The sequence below is a fragment of the Pinus tabuliformis genome, chromosome 1_1 (assembly GCF_031772625.1).
Source record: "Pinus tabuliformis cultivar Carrire ecotype Pingquan chromosome 1_1, CPIR1, whole genome shotgun sequence".
NCBI classification, from domain to species: Eukaryota; Viridiplantae; Streptophyta; class Pinopsida; order Pinales; family Pinaceae; genus Pinus; species Pinus tabuliformis.
In genome coordinates, this window is record NC_142297.1 from 996,072,492 (window position 1) to 996,096,424 (window position 23,933).

Consider the following 23,933-nt stretch of genomic DNA (forward strand, 5'->3'; position numbering starts at 1 on the left):
ACCTTAGCTTATGAAGGTTTGACCGAGCTAGTCATCGTAATTCCTATGACAAATGAGAATATGCATTTTATATGCATACTGTGGGTGTAGTGGGTTTTTACCTGCATCATAGTGGTATCAGAGCTAGTTAAAGCTGTTTTAAATTAAAGTAGAATTGTCCAGAAAAGAAGTGTGATTGCAAAAGAAAGAGGAGATCAAGTTACATGAGATAAGATGAGAGTAAGTGATACTCTTAAGAAGACATTGCAGAAGCATAAATAAAACACAGTGATGTTTATTTTCTTGAGGAAAGTGGAGGTTCTCTCAAATGTGAAGAATGGATGGAGACTGCTTGTGAAGCCATGTAGTGGCAGTGAACCTGAAGAATCCAACTGAAGGATGGACAGAGAGGATAAGAGTGTTCTCAGAAGGAAGCTGAGAAGCAAGCTTTTAAAAGCTTGGAAATGATATTTGGTTTGAATAACATTGATACACAAGTGACAACAAAGGAAAGTGAGAAGATTGCAGCAACCTAGAGCAAGGAGTGCTCTATTGATTCCAGAGGAAAGAACCAGAGAAATGCTGAAAGACTAAGCTCAAAGGAGAGAATCTTAGTAAGGAATATTTAGCAAGAAGGTGACTTGTTACTACAGAGGTATTGTTGCAGCTCACAAAGGCAATTCCACAGAGGATGTGGATAGAATTGCTAAGGGATGAAGAAAGCTAGCAAGAGTTTTAGAGTGAAAGAAGAGGTGGTCAGAACCTAGCATTTCATTTGTGATTGAAGTAAAAAAGGACAGTTGTGTTCTTAAAAGATGTAGATGAGTTGAAACCTAGAAGGATTAGAGAGAAGTGCTCAAAATACGTTCTAGAGATAGAGAACCAAGGACTTGCCAAAAGACCAAGTACAGAGGAAAGCTTGGTGAGGTAAGTGGTAACAGGGAGGACTTGTTGTTGCAGAGGCTTTAATACAGCTCATAGTAAGTGAGTGAGGAACTCATGAAGATGGAGAATAAGATGAATATTGGTAGTCATAACAGAGATAAAAAAGGTTTTGAAGAAGACCACAACAGAAGAAAAGTAAAGAAGGAGAATGCCAAGGTAAATGACAAGAGGATGAGTCAAGAGGAACATGACAAGGAGATTACAGAGTTAAAAGAAAAACTCAATGCATTAAGAAGGATACTGGAGGAAATTCAAAGACAAGGTTTGGCCTTGAGGAAAAAGGCAGTGAAGTGGTCTAAGTTACAGAGAAGACTACAATAGAGGCAAGTGAAGAGCCTGATCTAAGAACTCAGAGAAGCTGAGTTGGAAATGGAAGTTTCCATTTATGAAACAGAACAAGGTGAAGTTTTGGGTGAAGATGAAGACTGGAGATCTGTGGAAGATCATATGAATCATATGAAGGATCCAGAACAATAAGGAGATATGATCACTGAAGCATCAAGTGAGACCACAAGGTCTTATGTTTTTAAAACTGATAGTTTGTGTATGATTGTAGGTATTGCCGGAGAAAAGAAACCTTTTGAAGATGTCTTCAGAATATATGAAGATATAGAAGTAAAAGGTGACAAAGAAAACTTCTCATAAGAAGGAGAATTTGACTGGATACAATAAGAAGAGTCTATGGATGAGTTACTCAATGAGAGAAGACAGTCGTTTAAAGTTGTCATAGAGATGGAAGATTGGGATCTTATTCTGATGAAGAATGAAAGAATATTGTCTAAGAGAGGTAATATAATGAATTTGATTAATTTTATTGTTGAAGAAAAAATACAGGAGAATATTAATGCAGATGATGAGACAAGGATAACTCTGGAAGAAGGGTTACAAAGGGACAACAAGGCAAAATGTATTGAAGAAGAAGGACATCTACTGAAAGATGTTAAGAAAGAAGAAGTCTATGAAAAAGATTTAGCAAGAGGAGAAAGGACATCTGATGATTTTTCAATAACAAAGGAAGGTATGGAAATTTGTGTGAAATTTCCAAATTCTACTCCAATTTAAATTATTGTTATATGGAAAATTAGACTTTTCAAAGAAGGGAGTTGGAAAAGTAGAGTATATATACTCAGGATAGATTGCTGAAAAGGGAAGACAAAGAAATTATCATGAATGAAAATCATAAGGAAAAGGAGATGGTAATGAAAGTTCGGAAAATTGACATTACAGAAAGAGGAGTTCATTATTGTGAACCAGAGCAAAGAGATATCATTGAAGAAGATTGTATGGAGGAGAGACTAGCTGACAGTCTCATGAATTCTTTTGAGAATTCAAATCAGCATACTGATGTGTTTCCAGATAAGGAGAAGGTAATGAGACCTTATATTTTTAATTCTAATAATTGTTTTATGATTAGAGGATTTGTTGAAAATGAGACAGACATGTTTCAAATTTAGGAGTCAGTTTTAGAACTGAAGAAGACAAGAAGTTGCCAGGACAAACACGTTGATGAGGAAAAAGAAAATAATGAAGAAGTTAAAATGATTGTTAGAATCAGTCAAGAAAGTGAAGGACAATTACTAAGGATTGTCAAGGAAGAAGAAGGAAAATATGTTGGAACTGATGAACAACATAGTGATGCAGTTGAGGGGAATCAAGTACAAAGGAAATTGGAGGACAATTTAATTTTTGAAAGTAAATTTACAGATATTGAACAGAGGTTGTTTGGATAGCAACAAGAGGTAAGGATGAAAGGACGATAGTAAGGATCCAACAGCTTCAAAGAGAAGACAGTAAACAACAGTTTGAAGATGAGTGGATAGAGTACAACAACAATTGGCAAAGTAATTATCAGTCAAAGGATAAATTCGACATAGATATTGAAAGAATAATAAGATTGATGATGAAGGTGCCTCAGAAGAAAACAGTGGTCAAAATACCAAGGAGTAGCAGAAAGAGAAAGGCAACAACATACTGTGAAAGCATAGCTAGTGGAGAAAAACAACATAAAGTGTGGAAACTAGGAGAACAACAACAAACAACAGCAGCAACCAAGGAAAAACTACAAAACAAAGTATGGAATCTAGGGAGACAAAGGACAAAGCACATGATCAGGAGATCATGATTATTTTAACCTTGGGAGTCTAATATAGGAGCTTTCAGCTCAACCATTTTATCATAGTCTAGTTAACTTAGGGGTCTTGTGTTTTCAAGGAAGTTGGATTCCTATGTATCTAATTATTAATGTTTTAAATGATTAGAATAGGAATTAATTAGATATTGTGAGGATAATTTCAAATGCTCTTGAATGTAGGAGAACATGAGTGATTAATGATGATGAGAGAGTTAGAAACCAATTGTAAGTCTTAGACTAGAAAGTGGTTTCATGATTCGAGGAGCTAGAGAGGATTCTTAGGGATAAGTAGGAGTCAAAAGTGGACTTAGAGGAATTAGTTCAGCAGATTAAGGATCTAAACCAAAATTAGTTCAACAGAACCTTTTGTATAAATGTAAGCCTAAAAGGCATAAAGAGAGGTAGATAGAGAAGTAGCTAGAGAGTAGCTAGTGAGTCAAGAGTCAGATTGTAAGCCTACGGGTAGGAGAAGAAAGGCCACTGATCAGAAATTAGGCCAGAGAGAGAGAGACTCTTGTGTAAATACTTGTTTATTAATACAGACAACTCGATTCAAAATTTGTACAATGTGTACTATGTAATTGAATTATAATCTGTGTGTGGCTAGAGTGATTCTACATAACTTATGTTGCATGTGCAGGACCAGAGGCGAAGTATAGAGAAGAGTAACAGAACAACTTCCAACTGTGGTTGGGTAGAAGTGGTTGAGGCAGATCCACAATTGCGATTGTGGGTAGAGTTGTCTTAGAGATAACAATTCCAGTAAAAGAAGTATTGGGTAGAATTGTTAGCCAACAGGAGGTTTGAGGAGAGAACCATAGAGCTTGTGTTACGTCTTTGTACACATGGACAGTACAGAAGGAAGCCTTTAATGTTACAGTGAAGTTGGAAGAGCATCAAGGCACAAATGAAGTTAAATTAAGGGGAGAGTTGTGGCAGAACAGTGAAGGACTAGAACCCTAAAGGAAGCGAAAACATAGAAAGCCATTGAAGAAATGGCATAAAGCCAAGGTAAAGTGTAGCGGGCATAGAGAGTGTATGGAAGCTTGATCTTAGTTGAAGTCCTGTAGTAAATATTAGTCGTCAATCACAAAAATCAATGCCCACATCACAGTCAACTGCGGGACTAAGTTGATTGACAACCCATGTCCTAGTTGAAGGGCTACAGATCGTAGGATTTAAAGACTTCGTCTTCTAATGGATATCAGGCCGTAAAGAGATTGAGATTTAACGGCAAGGGCAGACCTCAAATTTTATAGATCAAGAACTTATAATTCTCATCGGCTCCATAAAAGCGTTAAATGATGGGTATGTGATCCACCCGATATCATTGTGGACCGTCAGATCAAGAAGATATTGATCAACGGCTATAAAGTGTCGAGATAGTTCGTTGATCGGGAAGAGGTGCAGCCATCGGATCGAGGGTAAGATCGACGGTGGAGATTGAAGGGAAAAGAAATTGGAAAAGGTGGACCTGAGGAGGTTATAGGCACGGCTTTAATTTATTTAAAGTCTAGCTTTGTTGTTGCACGTCGCTTGTGAGAGGTGATGAAGGCATGTAATTGTGTGATGCAAGATTGCGAGAGTTGTTGATCTAGAGTATGAAATCAATGGTGGAAAGCATGATCGCATCCCACAGATCGGGAGTTCCGAATGCTAGATTCTGGAGAGTCCTTTTGGAACCCGCAATTGTGATTGCGATAAAGGAAAGCATCAAGTAATGTGCGAAGACCGAGAAAAAGGCGAAAAGGTATGGTTTACGTGTGTTGTGGAATATTTCTATTATGTAAACATTATAATAGAAATAAAGCACTGATAGAAAGATAGATGAAGGGTTAGACTATAGAAAGTCTAATGAAATGTTTCCACATGAGGTGTAAATGAAGGGGCCTTAACCTTAGCTTATGAAGTTTTGGCCAAGCTGGTCATCGTAATTCCTGGGATAGACAATAATATGCATTTTATATGCATACTGTGGGTGTATCGAGTTTTTACCCACGTCACCTGGACAATACCCTGGTGGAGTTTCTTGCTTCACCTCCCTACATAGGAATCCTTTATCTTCTTTCACCCTTTATTTATTTATTTTATATAGGATTGTGCATAAACACTTATTCATTTCAAGGCAAAAGGATGGATCCCAACCTATTGAGAGAAGAAGGGGTTGTTCCTTTAGAGAAGCATATGTAAGACCTCTAATATTGTTTTTCTCATTTTGATTTTCCCCTTTCCCTCCTCTACTTGACTAGATAAGCGTGGATAACACCAAAACATAAAGAAATGAGTGTAGGAATGAGGTTTCTAGAGTAGACACAGATATCATGGTTTGACACAGAGATTTCTTCATGCAAGGATCATATTTTCTGTCAGAACATCATCAACCAAAGGATAACCAAGACAAGTAAGAAGGACTTATGACTAGCCAAATGGTTTGACACAAACATTTGTTCATGAAAGGATCATATTTTCTGTCAGAACATCATCAACCAAAGGATAACCAAGATGAGTAAGGACTTATGACTAGCCAAATGTTGCATTGTCACAAATTTCTTTTCTATTTATCCACATTGTCTTCGAGCCAAAGGTAATATCCTTCATGTGAAGTATTATTAAAAAAACATGAAATAAGAGACAAGACACAACAAGAAAACCAAAAAAAAGGGACAAGACAACTGGAGGATAAACTAAAAACAGAATGTGATACAAAAGCTAGGAAATAAAAAAAAATACTATGGAAAGTGAGTGCAAGATGCATGTGCAAGGGAAACTAATATGAAGCTATACCTACTCCTAACCTAAATAACTATAAGGTCATGGTCACATATAATGAAATTTCCAATGTAACCAACATAGCTACTCCTGACCTGCATACACAAAGATATGATCGATTAAAAATGATATAAAGAAATGTGCAATAGAAAAGATAAGAAATTGTGCAACAAACAGAAGGTATTTGTTATTGATAAAAATATGTGTCCCAACCACTACTTCTAACCAGTTTGATTTCTTAACTTTTCGACGAAGGCCATTTTTAAATCCTTTAAGAATAGGTCTACATTACTTCTATCGAAACGAATGTGCCTTTGACTAGAATTGGTATCCTACATGTGGCTAGTGTACATAAAAAGATTGAGGGTTAAGGACAAAAGACTATGGTTATAGACGGGCTCGTAATCATTAAGAAGCTCAAAGTTTGCAATACAGTTGAGAACATGGGTCTTATAAATCGCATAATCCACAACACTATTACCTAGCCCATGGATACAATCCATTTGGCTGGAGGTAGGTTACTTGTTAATCCCAATACAAATAATTAGGTCTTGGGAGCTACAAAGTTTGAGAAGATCGGTGCTAAATAAGTTCTCAGTTATGTCTTCAAAGTTTGTTTTGAATTTATTAGATAAGTGACCATCTTCATCAAGCCATAAGGGGTCAAGGTTAGAGTTGTTACTTAACATAATAGCTTGGTTAGTAGCAGTTCTAGCATTGAAGTCCCCAAGAAAAAGGATATTACATTCATTTCTTAGGTTGTTGATGTCTTTCTCTAAGGTATTGAAAGGGAAATTTTTATCCAAGTTGTTTTTATTATACGAAGTAGAGTTGATATGAGCGAAATAACAGATTGCAAGAAAAATCCTATCGGTGGTAAAATCAGAGAACTCAATCCAAATTTACTAATTGAAGGGGTCTCTTTTATAAAATCGGATGTGAGAAGAAACAATGTTTTTTATATAATTGGTAATACCACCAAAACCCCTATAAGAGGATTTCGTATTCCAAGCCAACCAAAGAATGAATTTGTCAAGGTGAGGGGGCCTAGATTCATCATGCTCCAAGTTTCAAATAAAAAAATAAGATCAATATCACTTGGAATCCAACTTTGCATAGGACCTTTACACCATGGAAAACCATGAAAGTTACAAAAGAGGATATGGAGTGATCCTAGTCCCTATTTATCACTCTTATTTTGGACCCTATCTCTAATAATATCTTTCCTATTCCTAATGATAGCCCATTTCCCTTGTTTTCTTGCTTCTTTGACCTTTTGAAATTCTTTCGTAAGTTCAGATTGGTCTTCCAAAATAAGATCTTCATTTATAGAGATGATTGTTCCTTATAGGCTTGGGATTTTCCTAAGTATATCTAATTTATGGTCATTGCATCTTACCTTAACACAAATTAGTCTGTGTTTAAGCTCAAGTATCTTTCCCACCCTTTGAGATAAGTTGTTTGAATTTTGGATTTTATTTTAATCATTCTTTTATTTTTCTAATGTGTCCTCATTTTTTTCCTCTTCTATACCAGTAATTATAAGGTTTAAGGCTCTTTTATGGCACTCATGGTCGAATTCAATTAGTTTGTTAATTTCCTCTTTTAAGGGTTTGATATCTAATTTATTCTGTATGTTATTTAAGGTTGAATTATTATTTAGTTGTTCTTTTAGACTTTTAATATCATTTCTTAGGGTGTCATTTTCTTTGACCAATGATTGATTTATAATGTTCTATTACATGAATCCTATCTTTCATTCCTTAGAGTTCAGTCTCAAGCATTATTATCTTATTTTCTGACGATTTGTGGTTGTTGTCAATCATTTTAGATAATTCTACTTTAAATTAGTTTTCTCTATCTTCTCTTCATTTTTCTAAAGATTCAATGTACTCGTAAAGACTCTCTAGGGTAATTTTACTTGGTCTCCCTTTTCTAGAGGGGGGTCTAGAAATATGAGGAGATGTACTCATAGTTTAAATAAACAAAACAAAACAAAACTTAACAAGAAGAGGGAAAGAGGGAATGTATGCACTTGTCAAATTTGTATTGAGCGTTGCTGAGATTGTGGAATTTGCAGAGACCACAGAAGTGTTGTTGCATACCTATGAGAAACCACCCATAGATCTGCAAATTCGAATTCAAAAAAATGTGGTAGATTTTATATGCAGGACCGTCCGGGTCTTTACACCGCAGATGCGAGACTTCACCATAGATGTCGTGGAGGTATGTATGACAAAGGCCACAGCATAGAGTATGTGTGTGTGATGGAGGTATGTATGACAAAGGTCGCAACACAGAGATTGTGTGTGTATCTGTGTGTGTGTGTGTGCGTGTGTGTCACGGAGGCATGTATGACAAAGGCTGCAACATAAATATTATGTGTGTGTGTGTGTGTGGGCAGGCGCGCGCGCGAGTGTAGGTAAGATCACTGCACAAATGTTTTTATGTCCTGAGCTGTAGAGAAAACCTATTGTTCATAATCATGCAGTCGAGAGAAAATGAGCCGCAAAAATATACCCACAATTAAAAATTACGATTTGTAGAGATCAAACGTGCCACAAGGATCAAAATTTATCATTCATGTAAGCCTCAAAGAAAATGTTCATGTGAACAATAGAGAAATAGATTCATATGAGCCTAAAAAAAAACATATTCATGTGAGTCTTATTCATGTGAGCCGCAAAGAAATTGTTATGTATATTTCTCCCACTAATGCCATGCGAATGTTTTTATGTCCTAAGTGGAAGACAAAACCTATTGTTCACAGTTGTGTAGTCAAGAGCAAATGAGGTGCAAAAGTATACCCACAATTAAAGATTATGATCTGCAGAGGTCAAACTTATTGTGGGGATCAAAACTTATCATTCATGCAAGCTTCAGAGAAAATATTCATGCGGACCGCAGAGAAATAGATTGATTTGAGCCTCAATAATAATAATAATAATAATAAATAAATATAAATATAAATAAATAATAAAAATCATACATGTATCAACCACCTTTATTTATGTGGTTGTACTAGTATAAAAGAGATCAAACTTAGAAAGTTAAATATATTTTAATTATATAAAATAAATTTATATTAATTATAAATTATTTTAACTCATAATTTATAAAAAAAATATTATTATTATTGAAATATTTATATTTATATTTATATTTATATTATAATCATATTTTATTGTACTAGGGAAAGATGTTGTAGTGCACGTAAATAAGTGTACATTTAAATGTGGATTCATATTAAGAGAAATGTTACAATGTTTAGAATTAAAAAAAATAATAATAAAATATAATATGATTTAATTAAAAAGGTAATAAAACATAAAATATAATAAATCAATTCAGTTTAATATGTTATATTGTAAGTTTGTTTTTATTAATAAAATTACAAACAAATTTTTCTTAAAAATCATAATATATGTATCACATTAAAATAAATTTAAATAATATGTTCCATATTCCTAACTAAGGTATTTTAAAACATATAATTAGTAAATATATCTAAACTTAATAAATTTAATTAATAAGTGTATAAATAAGAAAAAAAAATATAAATATAGAAATATAGAAATATATCTAATAGAAATAGCTATACATTATTAACTATATAAATTAAAATAGTTATTCATATTTAAAATTTTTATATTTAAACTTAATTAATATGCATATAAAAATTTATTATTTACAATAATATTTTTTTTTCTAAGTTTTATATATGTTTATCTAACTAGCATAGATCTATCTTAATTTGGGATCTATCTAGCATGTAGATGAATCAAATTTGGAGAGGTTCAACATTTCTTCAAGTCTTACACTCCAAAAAAAATTTGCATATTAAGAAATTTGATCCCTATTTATCACGTTTATAATATTATTATTACAAATAAATACATACCTTTTTTTATTAGTGGTGTGTGTAAAATCTATTTTATTTTTATATATAAATATTTGTATTAATATTCATATTTGTTAAGTTAAAAAATAATATTTAGAATTTAGAATAAAAATAATGTGTAATTAATTTTTTACTCAACATGGAGTTGACACAACCTTTGAATACAAATGAGCCATTGTCACTCCTATGCATCCACTTTGAGGGTGCAAGCTAATGATTGTATATGATATGTCATGAAGCATTAATGGCTATGTAAACTTGGAAAATAGCAAGATAATTAGATGTGCTTCCTTAATGAATTTGAAAATGGTGTAAAAATATGAAATATAGGAAAATGAGAGAGAGTGTGTGTGTATGTGTGTAACTATGTGAATTTAGAGTTTTCCAAACATTGTTATGCTATTTTTTATGCAAAATATAATGCATACTTTATTGTTAGTGCAACTTTTGAGTATCTAAATAATGCAATCTTGCTACAAATAATAGTAAAATTGTAGAGAACATATTGTTCTTGTGCACAACTATTTTTCCAAAAATTACAATATTAATTTTATATTATTTTAATCATTATATCCTTATATTTACAAAGTGCAACCTAAAAGATTCTTACTATTATCTAACATTAATCTTTTAGATGTAGGTCTTAATATCCTTTATTGCATCATATATATATATATATATATATAGATTTCCAAATGGTTAAACCCCAAAAAGTTATAGGAAAAATAGACGAAGGGTGTATTTTAAGATTTCGATATATGTCAAGAAAATTGTATTAAATTTAGTGCATATTAAATTATATATATATATAGTACATAGTCGACAATATCTAGTTATGTAGTTTTATGAACAATAGATTTATCTAGCTTATAAAAAATAATGTTCAATATAAAAATATAGGTGTGTTTTTTCAAAAAATGATGTTTTCATATATTTACAGCACAAACCACCAGATTATGATCCTGAACTATATGATCCCCACCCAGAAAATTTTAAACTCAAAAAATAAACATATGTTTATAAAATATTTACATTTCTAATTATCAATTATTTTATATGGAATTACCTTATCTCTTCAATTCCTTTACAAACTCGTTTCTTTAATATAATATATATTTCATAGTTAACCGTTTACAATTTCAAAGAATTTATATATTTTTAAAAATACATAATTTTGAAAAATATGTATATATATATATATTAAAAAAATTAATTAAATTAATTTTTTAAATAAAAAATAATATTATTTAAATAAAATAAAAATGAAAATGAAAAACTCGTCTTTTTTTCCCTGAAAAATATTTTAATATGGAATTTTCTCCCTTTAATGCAGACATTTACCGTTTCTTGAGTGTTCAATAAAATAATTTCTCCATTTAGTCCGTTTCTTGAGTGTTCAATAAAATAATTTCTCCATTTAGTCCGTTTCTTGAGTGTTCAATAAAATATTTTCTCCATTTAGTCCGTTTCTTGAGTGTTCAATAAAATAATTTCCCATTTAGTTCTTAAGAGTTACCATCTCTTGAGTGTTCATAAAATAAAAATTGATTTATAATGATGGTTTTTACTGTTGGGAAAACCCAAATGCCTTGGACAACGCAAATACCTTTTACAGTGATATCAAACCAACAAAGGCGAGCAGTAAAGAAAAATTGCCAAAATACATATCAGCGAGATTCGGTTAGGATGGTCAATGGCTATGGCAATGCCACAGATTAATGAAAAGGCACGAAAAGCCTTGGGGCACTGAAAATGCGTAATCTGGACAACTCCATTCAAAATTTCGTTTTATCTGCAAGGAAAAGAGAATAATGAAATAAAATGCATTCCTAGGTTTAACATTCAATCCTTATATTATAGGAATTCATATCCATATCCATGTCCAGGTTGATTTTTTTTATCATGGATTTGATGACCGTTGGTTTCTTCTTCACGCTTGAGCCTGGAGAAGCTACAAACCCTAATCAAATCCAGAATGAAGGTACAGTACTCATCACTTTAGAATTATAAAATGTGGATAAGATATACAGTAGAGCATATGGAGTAGCGATCAGCGGCCAAAAAGTCAGTCCATCCACAGCAGGCAACTTCAACTGCAGTTATTTGCAGGCTTTAGGCATCTTCAATACCATAGATTCTTCACAAAACATCATTAATTCTACCCACTGAAACGTACTATCTATATTATCTATTTTACTTGCAACAGAACAACATACTCCCTCTCCATTCTTCACATTAAGAAACTCGATCTCGATCATTGGATTTCATATGTACGAGCTGTCATTAAGGGTGACTTTGCCTTCATATTCATGACCAACTGAAGTCTGAAACAACCAGTTTTTCTTTCTCAGCGCGGTCAGGCTTTGTTTGTTCTTCCATCGACTTCTGAGAAGCAGGCTTTCTGTAGATTCGGCACAACACCATATCCACATTCTTCTGCACATGCCAACTTACAATCATTAAAAGCACTATAAATAACACTATTATGCCCATCTATAAATAACACTATTGTGCCCATCTATAAATAACACTATTATTAAAAAAAATATTAGATCACCTTGGACGGGGACGAGCTCAAATCCGGCATCCTATACTCGTTCATGATCCACTCCGTCCTTTGTCCAAGAGGGGCTCTCCCTTTATAAAACACAAGAGTTTTCTTAACACCGATACAGTGAAGCAGCTCGTTGAGAACCGCTCTGTCTGAACCGGTGGCTTTCCAGTAACCTGACTTCGTCAATCTGCTTGGCCGAGGGAATTTCTTTGTATCTCTCGGAACGAAGAAGAACCATTGCCTTTCCCGAGCATCACTAGCCAAACCTGCAACATATTTATACATCAATTTTATGTGAAAACACATTTTCAAATTGAAACTAAGGGAACAAGCACAGACTGTTCACCCTGGTAACTCCCAGGGATCATATCATATCAAATTTAAACCGGGGAAAACGAAGAAAGAAATTAAATTTACCTTGTAACTCCCATGGATCATATTGATACAAGTCCAAGGTTGGTATGATTAAATCGAAATGCAGCTGGTGGCCGCCTTCCACACGTTTCTTGAGATAGAAATCGACCAGTTCCTCTTCCGTGGGATAGAATCTGAACCCTGGAATGACCATCGATTCTCCCTGAACTGCTTCATCGTTGTACAATTCTTCCATATGATCTGTTTGGAAGAACCGCTTACACAAATTGCCTCCCCATGTTCTCTATATATAGACGCACAGTTCACTTATGGAAGTGCCTCTGAATATGTCAGAAAAATGCGTTAAAGCAGTGACAATGACGTTGGACTGAGATTTCAACTGAAAATGTAACCATTTTACAGAAATTTCCACGCGCATAAGAAGCGGTGAATGCAATAAATAAATAATTCTTCGTTTTAAAGTATTTTGTTTCCTAACTTTCACTCCGCGTGGTGCTAGTGATAGTCAATGATATCATGATAATAGATTGATAATAAGAATAGTTAAATATTTATTAAGCTATAATATTCGTTTTATTATTAATTTACTTATAATTATAATCTTAAATTAAGATGGAAGAGTTATTTTAATTGGTCAAATTTTTATTGTTAAAATATTTTTATTTAAAGGTTATAGGTTTTTTGGGTGTTTTTTTTTGCTGAAATGGCTGCAAGTGATTTTTTTGGGTAGATTTGCTTTGTACAAATAAGGAAGTGATTTCTTTGGATGAATTTGCATGGTACAAATATTTTGTGGACAAATACATTATCTTTTCAAGTCAATTTGCCTGGTATAAATAAGGAAGTGCTACCTTTGGGTGAATCCCCCTCGTACAATATTTTGTGGATGATGGTGATCCCTAAGGAAGTGATACTTTTGGGTGACTCTACTTGGACGGCGGTGATCCCTTTGTGTGGATATTTCTAGTTTAGTGATCCCTTCCACTAGATATGCCTATTACAAAATAGGAAGTGATCCCTTCTCATGAATATGTCTGATACAAATATTCTGCAAATAGTGGTGATCCCTTCCAGTAGATCTTTTTGGTACAAATAAGGAACTGATCCCTTTAAATAATCTGCCTCATACATCATAAACCAACCTCTCAAGTCCATAAACCAAATCATAACATTAAACTAAAAATATTTTTATAATTATAATATATATTTTATTCCTAAAATGTAAATAAACGATGATAAAGTGCTCACTAAAAATATTATGTGGTGAAAAGATCAAAATATGGTAAATTTAGTGATCTTAAAAAGTGGTATGTCTAAAATAGTTTAATGACTTAGATTTACTTATAAAAATTCACATTACCTAATAAATTTAAAAAAAAATAAAATTATAAAAATATATTTTATATTTATAAAAATATATTTAATATTCTAGAATATAGAAACGTTTAATATTTCAAAAATACATTTAATGTATTATCAAAGCGAATCTATAATGCAAAACATAATGAACCATGCAATCGAATTAGTTATTAGAAAATTATATTAACTTTATTTAAATAAAAAAATTAATTACTTTTTATTGATATATCAATTTTTGGGGAATTTCTTCAATGATGAGTGATGTGTTGTTACAAGCAATTCAACTCAATCATGAGTGATATGTTATTACAAGCAATTCAACTCAAAAATGTTTAATATCACAATAATTATCCGATGATAAAGTACATAATTCTCAAATTAATGTGAATAGGTTTATGCAGCCTTATTTGTTTAAGTAATATATTATATTTATGTGAAATTTTAAAGAGATCAAATTATTAAAGGTTTCGTTGAATACAAGGAATCTATATTAATTATAATTCATTTAATTTACCATTATGAAAATATAAATAAATAAAATAAATTTTATTATTTAAAATATTTATATTTATATTAAATAAATTATAATTTATTTAATTTACAATTATGAAAATATGAATAAATAAAACAAATTTTATTATTTAAAATATTAATATTCATATTAAATATAGATAAGTATTAATTCATAATAAATATCACATAATTATTTTTATAATAAATTTTAAATGGAGTGTTGGGGTTTAGCATGCAAATCGGTTTGCAATATGGAGGTTGTCAAGTCAGATATCTGCATCGAATAACAAATGGTGGTCCCAGGTTATGGTGAACAACGGGAGATGGCTTTTAAATGTGAGACCGTCGACATAGACCCAGCGCCAGAAGACCTTCTCGCTTGCTGGGGTCATGACGTATCCATGAAAAATCTTAAACACTTCTTCCTGAATAGTGCAGTGTACCCTCGGTGTCTTGACAAGGTGGTGGGAGAAGGGGTTTGAACTTTGGAGCTCAGGAAAGGCTCCCTGCTACAAATTTTATTTTGGAAGGGTTGACCACCAAACTGTCAAAGGCTCCGTCCAATGAAGAGGAAGGAGGGGAATCGAAAGGACTCGAAAAAGAGGGACAAATGAGAAGTTTGGCCCTCACCCCTGGTGTTGGGATAAAAAGGTCGATTGTGGAGGTGGAAGAAGGTAACAGAGACAATGACAAACAAAGAACTGAGCTGTTTGGGGTAGAAAAGGCAGTTGATCATGTTAAAAAGAATACAGGAGAGGGAGAAGCCAGGAAGGATGGCGGGGGTGGAAAGTGAAAGAAGAAAAAACCTATCAGAAAAAAGGAGGAGCGACCTAGTGGTGTGTTTGGAGTGGATATCCATATAGATCAGGCTATGGAAGCCTCGGAAACATTTTTAGTTGGCAGAGTCCGAGGAAGAAAGTTCTCGGTAGACTACATCAAGGTTTGGGCTCAGTCAGAATGGAAAGAAGCACCGGGTCAGCCAGAACAAATCAAAAATTTGGACAGAGGATGGTTTTGCATTCGGTTCAGACATAAGGAGCATGTCGACTGGGTGATGGAAAAGAACTGGAGCTTCGCGAAGAGGCCAATCTTATTTAGAAGATGGATGCCCCTATTTGATGCCCAGAAAGAAAAAGCGGTGGAGTCTCCAGTCTGGGTCAAACTTCTGGGTCTCCCTATGCAATTCTAGACTGACTCGGCCTTCACCTCTATTGGTAATACTCTGGGGAAGTTTCTCGACATTGATAGATCATACCTTCGAACTCACGACTGGGGAGTCACTCGTATACTGGTAAGTCTAAACCCCAGAGAGGGCTTGGCGAATGCTATGAACCTGAAGTACCGAGGTCTTGAGTTTATTCAGACCCTGGACTATGAAAACCTCCCTTTTAGATGCCATCGATGTCATCAATATGGTCATCTCGCCCGGGAGTGTCCTCTCGGACACCATCGTCGCCGAAGATAAAGGAGAAGTAGAAATAATCTGGAGGCAAACCAAAAGGTGTTCATTCAGGAAGAAGAGGCTCAGACCAAGGAAGGCAACCCTAAGGCATCCGCTCAGGGATTGGTCCTGGAGCAAGGGAAGGCTGATGATCAGGAACAACCGGGGATTGCAGCAAACAAGTCCATCTCTTATCCGATGACTTCCCTGGGACCCTCAACAGTCTCTGAAAAGGCAGGGGAGGCTCAGGCGAGTTTGTTTCTTTCCCCTTCCTCCTCCTTATGCTATTCTAATGCTCTATCTCAGTCTTGTTGTGATGAGTCTGGTCCTTTCAAACAACTCTTGAATGAAATACCGGATCTGAGGAAGGGCCAAGCCTCTATAAATAGTGTTATTACAGTCATTCCCTCCTCCCCTATGCTGACCTCTATTCCCATTGATGTTGCCTTTTCTATCCCTCCTTTTGTCTGGAGTCCTGATCCCCCATATAATCTTAGATCTTTGGCCAATAGAAAGGGGAAAGGGCTTGTTGTGGGAGGATTGGAGCTGGATATGGTGTCAACAGGCCAGAGGAAGCTAAGAGGAAGGAAATATAATCTATCGAAGGCACAGTTGAAGGATGTCATCGACATTGCTGACGGGAAGCAGATGTCTCTACCAGGGGTGCTTAGAGCAAAGCGGACACCCTCTGCAAGTTTACGATGATCATCTTATCCTACAACTGTAGGGGTTTAGCTAGTCTACCCAAAAAGCTAGCACTGAAGGAACTGGTCAGGTCCAACAAACCTGATATTATTCTACTCCAAGAAACTCTGGGGAAGGGGGAAGAAGTTACAGGTTGCCTTGTTAAGCTTATTCCGGGTTGGAGCTTTCAGGTCATAGACGCAAATGGACATTCGAGAGGGGTGGCACTAGGCTTCAACGCGCAGGTTCTTCGAGAAATCTCCTCTTGGGGATGGGAAAATGTACTGGCTGTGGAACTATACTCCATCGAACTATGCATCCCCTTTCTCATTATCAATGTTTATGGTCCTGTTTTGGAATGGGAGAGGTTCTGGAACCCCTTCTTTGCTAAATCTTTTATGGCGCACCCAAATCTTGTAATCGGTGGAGACCTTAATTTTTCTTTGGGGATGACAGAATCTTGGGGGGTCAGAGCCAGAGCAGATCCCCTCACTGATTTCTTTCTAAATAAACTGGCCTCTTCTCTCCTGGTGGATGTCACTCCGCTCAAGATGCGCCCATCGTGGAGGAATCGAAGAAGAGGAGAAGAATGGGTTGGGAAGAAGCTTGACAGATTCCTTCTCTGTGATTCGTTGACTGATAAGTTATAGGCTTTTAGACATTAGGTTGGGGAAGGCAGTCTCTTGGACCATTTCCCTATTTTCCTGGAAGTGAAGGGTGCTTTCTCTAAACCGGGCACTCCTTTTAAATTGAATGCCTCCTGGATTTTGGATGCATCCTTTATTAGCCTTTTCCATAGCACTTGGAAGAATGCTAATCTCAACGAAGATGAGAGTCACAACAAGGCTTTCATGGATAATTTAACAAGGATGAAGGTTGCCTCTAAGCAATGGGCCCTTCATAAGAAACTGAATGAAGAAAAAACTCTGGAAAATGTCAACTTGGAGATAGCCCTTCTTGAATACCCAGGCAGTAATGGCTATGGAACAGAAGAGTCTCGGGCCAGACTTCAAGAGCTGGAGACGAAAAGGAAGAGAATTCTCCAGATCAGGGAGGAGAGTTGGCACTTAAAAAGTAGAGCAATCTAGTTGTAGGCGGGGGATGATTACACCAAGTTTTTTCAGAATTATGCTAAAGGAAGGAAAAATTCTAATACTATTTGGGAAATTAAGAAAGCCAATGGTGATATGGCTCGATCATTTGAAGAGTTGGCATCTTTAGGGGTCAATTATTTCAAGAACCTCTTCAAAGCGCCAGAGGAAGCTTCTATTGCAGAAGTTATAAGAGTCGCCCAGTTCTTTCCTAGGCTCATAGAGGAGGAAGGAAATGAATCCATCATGGCACCTGTTTCTAAGGAGGTAGAAGATATTCTCAAATCTATGCAAAAGGACAAAAGCCCCGGTCTGGATGGTTGGACTATCGAATTTTTCCAACACTTCTTCGATTTCATCGATGATGAGTTAGTGGCAGTTGTGGAAGAATCCAGGTGTACAGGATCAATATATCATCCCTTCAACTCCACATTTCTCACCCTTATTCCCAAATCTGATCTCCCGGGCTCTTTTGAATAATTTAGGCCCATATCCCTGTGCACCCGTGTTTATAAAATCATTGCAAAATTTATTACCTCCATATTAAAACCTTTTCTCTCTAGAAACATTTCCCCTAAGCAATTTGGCTTTCTAGATGGCAAGCAAATTCATGAAGCAGTTGGAGTTGCCCAAGAAACTCTTCATAGTCTAAAAATTGGGAAAAAAAAAAGTAGTTGTAGTGAAAATCGATTTGTCAAAGGCTTTTGACAGAATTAGCTGGCTGTACCTCGGGCTTTTGCTAACTCATCTGGGCTTCAGGTATGATTTTGTGAAATGGATTATGAGCTGTATTTCTTCATCTTCCATAGCTATTCTGATTAATGGAGCGGCCTCCAGCTTTTTTAGTCCTGAACACGGCCTGCGTCAAGGCTGTCTGCTCTCTCCCCTTTTGTTCCTACTGGTAGCAGAGGGCATCAGTCTTATGATTCATGATGCAAAAAGACAAGGGTCTCTCAAAGGCATTGAAGTAGCTGAAAATTTTTGGGCTACCCACCTCCTCTTCATGGACGACATAATATTGTTCAGTAATGGTAGCCTTGAGGATTGTAAGACGCTAAAAAGGATCATGGACCTTTTCCTGAAGGCTACTAGACTTTGTATTAATGAGAAAAATTCCTCTCTCACGTGCACAGGTTTGTCCAGAGAAATGACGCACAGCGTGAAGATGGTCCTAAACTTCGATGTCAAAGCGCTAGAGGATACCTTCAAATACTTGGGCTTTCTTCTCAAACCTGATAACTACAGGATCAAATATTGGAATTGGATCCTTGCAAAAATCGAATCCAATTGAAACATTGGAGCTTCAGATGGCTTTCCACGGCAGGAAGGCTTGTGTTAATAAAATCTGTTCTGATGGCTATTCCAGTCTATTGGGCTAGCTTGACATGGGTTCCCAAAGGAATCTTATCCTCAATTGTCAAATTATGAAGCAGGTTTCTGTGGGTGGGGTCCAAGACAGAGAAAGTCACCCCGTGGATCACTTGGGATAAAGTGGCTCATCCTAAAGAGTGGGGATGTTGGGGGATAAAAAATATTGAATGCTTCTCCCAATATTTAGTAGCAAAACTCGCCTGGAGGCTCATTTCCTTTGACAACCTATGGACTTCTGTTTCAAAAAGAAAATACATTGACCCTCTATCAACGATAGATTGGATCAGATTGCCAATAAAGACCTACAAAAACTCCTCGGTGGTTTGGAAAGCTGTGGTCGCCTCTGTCAAAATTATTGAGAAGGGTTTGGCTTGGAGTGTGGCGGATGGTACTCAAATCAGGTTGGGTAGAGACCCCTGGATAGGATGTTCAGAGCGGTTCTCTCTATCTCAGGGGTTGGTTGCGGTTTTAAAAGAGAAGGGTCGCTACACTTTAAATCAGGTGGCTGATCCCCGGGCTTCCACCATATGGAGCCAAGGGTGGATGCAAGGAATAGATTTACAATTGGATGAAGAATGGCTGGAGGAATGGGAATCGTATAGGAAAGACCTCCTCAACTCTTCAGTCAGGCTCTCAGACTCTCCAGATGAACTTCGGTGGGTCTTTGCCCAGAATGGACTCTACTCTCCAAAGATGGGGTATAAATGGATGATGACCCAAAAAGGGTGGGAAAACCCGGCTTGGTGGGCTAAACCACTTTGGAAGTTAAAAGGACCAACGAAAACAAGATTGTTCTTTTGGTGTGTCCTGCTCCAGAAAGTTCCTACTTGGGATTTTCTTCAAAGACGAGGAAGGATTGGTCCTAGATGGTGTCCCCTCTGTAAAGATAGCATCGAATCAGTTCATCACTTGTTCCTATTCTGCCCTTTTAACTCTAGTCTGTGGACCGAAACGTTAAGGTTACTTAAAATCCATTATAGATGGGAAGGGCAAGGGACTTTGGAAGCTTAGCAGAAGTGGTGGAATGAAGCTTCAAATGATAGAGAGAGCCGCTTCTCATAACTTGGGGGACGTGGCTTGCTAGGAATTAGGTCATCTTCAAGGACTCTGTCTTCTCGATTGGAAGATTGGTTGCAGAAGGAGCTGCTATTTATGATAGTATCCCTATTCCAAAAGCTACTCCTTCTTCTAGGTTGGTTTGGCAAGAAACTATAAGTTTTTCGATTCCGTGGGCTTATTATTACGAGGCCTCAGACATTAATGGACGCTGTGGGGCTGGTTTGATAATTCATTTCTCAAAGGAAAAGACTATTAAAGCTTCGGTTGGCCTAGGCCAGGGTTCTAATAACTTTGTTGAGTTGAAAGCCCTTCACCTCCTTCTTTGTTGGCTTGTCCTGAGGAGCATGCAAGAAGTTCAGATTTTTGGGGATTCTATGAACACTGTGAGACAGTTTAATGGGATGCAAATCTGCAAAAATTTCATCTTGCTTCCCCTGCTTAAAGAAGCTACTCGTCTTAAATGTCTCTTCACGGAGCTTTTCCTTAGTCACATGTTCAGGGAAATGAACTCTGAAGTTGATCGCCTTTCCAAAGAAGGTGTCGAACAAGACATGGGGTCATGGACTGTTTTGGAGGAGGAAAATGGGGTGGTTCGACCTCTTGAACAACCCATTTTCGATTAGCTCTCATTTTTTAGAAATCTATTCCTGTGCTTTGTACATAGTTGTTTTGTTTCTTTTGTTTTTCACTTTCCTATTCATTGAACCTTTTCAGGTCTTTCGGGCTGTTTTCCTTGTAAAAGGAGGCTCGGATCGACTTGTTTTCCTTTCGCTTTTTCTAGTTTTCTAGAATCCTTCTCGTGACTACGCTGGATTCTCTTTGGACGCTGTTTGCTCCATTGTATTTGCGGACCCTCAGTTTCTGTATTCTCAAAACCCTCTCCTGTGTGCCATCCTCTAATGGATCCTGGGAGGTGTGCGCTTTCTTGTTAGGTCGTCTGCCCTGCTTTTGCTGAGAGTTTGGTGAGCTGTTATCACAAAGTGTGTTGTTTTCTTTCATCCAATTGGGACTAACGCGCTGGCTCTTTGCCATCCGTTGAGGCTGTTATGCTGGTTTTGTATCAACCAGCTGAGACTACCTTCTTTTACCTATTATAAGGCAAAGAATGAGTCACTCTGAAATGTTGTGCATATGCTATGTAACTCACTATTAATAGATGGTTCGATTTTTTTCTATGGAAAAAATAATAGCTTAAAAATAAATAAATAAATAAATTATTATTTTATTTAAAATAATAGCAATTCTAAGTAGTAATAAGCTTCCCTAAACAAATAAATTCAATACATATATTACATGTCTTGTTGGTCTTGTTGAGGCAGCTACACCTAACAACCCTTAGCTTACAGATTAGAATCTAAACAATTGCCCTAACCATTTGGATGTAGATTTTACTTTTGGTTTTTCCCATTTGTTTCCAACCGCTAAATTGGAGTTAATGTTATTATCACTGCAAAACATTGGATTCTTCATTGATAGTAAGTATTGATATGAGTATTGCTATTATGGGTTTTGGAGTTTTCTTCTAAACAATTCTTATAAACATTTTTGGTTCTTTCATTCATCCTGAAATATATGTAGAGAGAGTGTTTTATAGTGTTTCTTGTGTTGTTTTAAGTAGTCATTTTCAATTCTTTCATATATGGCTTAGGGTTTTTTTGTTTATGTAATCCATTTGATATTTCAATCAGCACGTAACATTTTTCATAGTTTTTCTTTCTATAAGCATTTGGTTTCTTTGTGAATTGCAATATTATGGTGTTTGTGACTTCAAGAGATCTAGAATATTTCATAAACTATAGATCTCTTAATTATATCATGCTCTATAGAAGAATTTTGATAGTCACTTAGATTGTTGAATAGAAGTTTTAGCTAGCCTAGTCGAAGATTCAAGAATATAGGTTCGATAGTTCTTTGTATGCATATATCATAACATGCTCCTATGAACAATATAAAGATGAATTTTATTAGAAGACAAATAATTTTCATTTTCTTGGGTTGTAATGTCTATGAAAAGAGCAATGTTGTCCCATGTGAATGGGTACCGACACTTTTTCATTTGTTACATATGTGACTTCTTTGATAGATTTCAAAATAAATTTCTTAATTTCTTATCTTTTTAAAAAAACATTGAACACAACTATTAAATATTAGGTTTGAAATGTTTTGATCTCATGGCCATTTACATTAATTTTCTCCATCTCAATATATTCCATTTCAAATTAATTGATGTGATGGATACTTGAGCTTTTACAAGAGTAAATATTGTTATACTATGATTAAAATGGGTTTGAATCCTTATGTTTACATGACACAAATCAAAATTCACATATCTCTATTTAGGTGGTGCAGGTTCGATATAGATGAATATGGCTACTGATTTTTTTCATATACATCGTTATAAAACTTCCCCTGTCTCAGCATTGGTTCAAACTCAATGCAATAGGATTTTTACAGAAAAATACAAAACCAAATTGAAATCCCTAGAGAACTACCTAGGCTAATAATACTAGAACATGAAAGCAGTTTATTTTCCATGAAAGATAAAACTACACAACCATGAAGTCAATCCAAGCATCCTTATATTCCTAAAATAATTGGGACAATTGGATTTAAGCATAATAATCATCGAGTTAAAAAAGCACAATTTGCAAAAATATTCCTGAATCAAAATAAAACATAAGTTAGTGGTTTTACAACACAAGTTAATAAAAACCAAGACTACTATTCATTTTTGTAAGGATATTTTGGAAAAGCTACAATAGAGAAAGGGAAGAATTTTATCCTAAATATGTTTTTCCTATTTTAGTGCCCTCAAGGAAATAGGTTAACCAAATTATACTTTCTCATATGTATATTTACCTTCTCATCTCCAAGTCATCATAGTCATTCGTGATTGATATCATCCTTCATATGCTCTGATTTATCATCACATTCCAGTGAATGACCTATTTATCATCACAAATTGCCCACCATAATTTAAGCAAGTATTTGCATAAAATAATGAAAAGGAATAAGATGGAAGTAAATATACCTACCTAGAGTTACTACCTATGATTATTTATGTTTTCTTCAATGTTTTAACATGTAGGAATAAAAATGTAAATGTGTAAACATAGTAGTGGTTCTTACCCACCAAAAATTTATGCAAGTCCTTATCCCCTAGTAGGCAATTAATTTTTCCACTTCATATATCAATTTGCAATTTTTCTAAAAACATAACATCCACTTAAGTGGAAGGGATTACTGAGCACTTATTACTCGTTATGGATTGAGCACTTATTACTTGTATGAATTGATATCTATCAGCATTTCCCAGCCATTTAATTTATATAGTTATACCAATTTTGATATTATTAAGATTTTGTAAAATAGTCTCCTTTATTTTCTAATAATCTAACAAAAACATACATTTTTATCTATCTTATTTAATAATTACAATATTTATATATAATTCTTCAAATTTTATATGTGATAATAAACTTAACTCTATCGAATTGATTCGAAATACCAACGGTCGAGTTGGAAATGACTTAATGCGCGAAGAAATACAAAATATTATAGAATTATAACCTTTTCGTAATAATAAAATTTATAGTTTTTAAAAAAAATAGTTAACGGTTTACAGTTGTGTAGTCTAACAAGGTGGAGGAGTTGCCCAGAGAGTTATGGAAATTTCGATTACATTTAGAGAAAATCTCGCAAGGATTTTTGTAAATCCAAGTTATAGTTGTTAAACTTCAAAATTTTAGGTGTCATAGACA

At 35.1% G+C, this 23,933-nt stretch overlaps 1 pseudogene; it reads right to left on the reverse strand.

The window, feature by feature from the left end:
- Positions 1 to 12,032: 12,032 nt before the first annotated feature.
- On the reverse strand, positions 12,033 to 12,889 carry LOC149217941 (NAC domain-containing protein 22 pseudogene; annotated as a pseudogene).
- Positions 12,890 to 23,933: the final 11,044 nt, after the last annotated feature.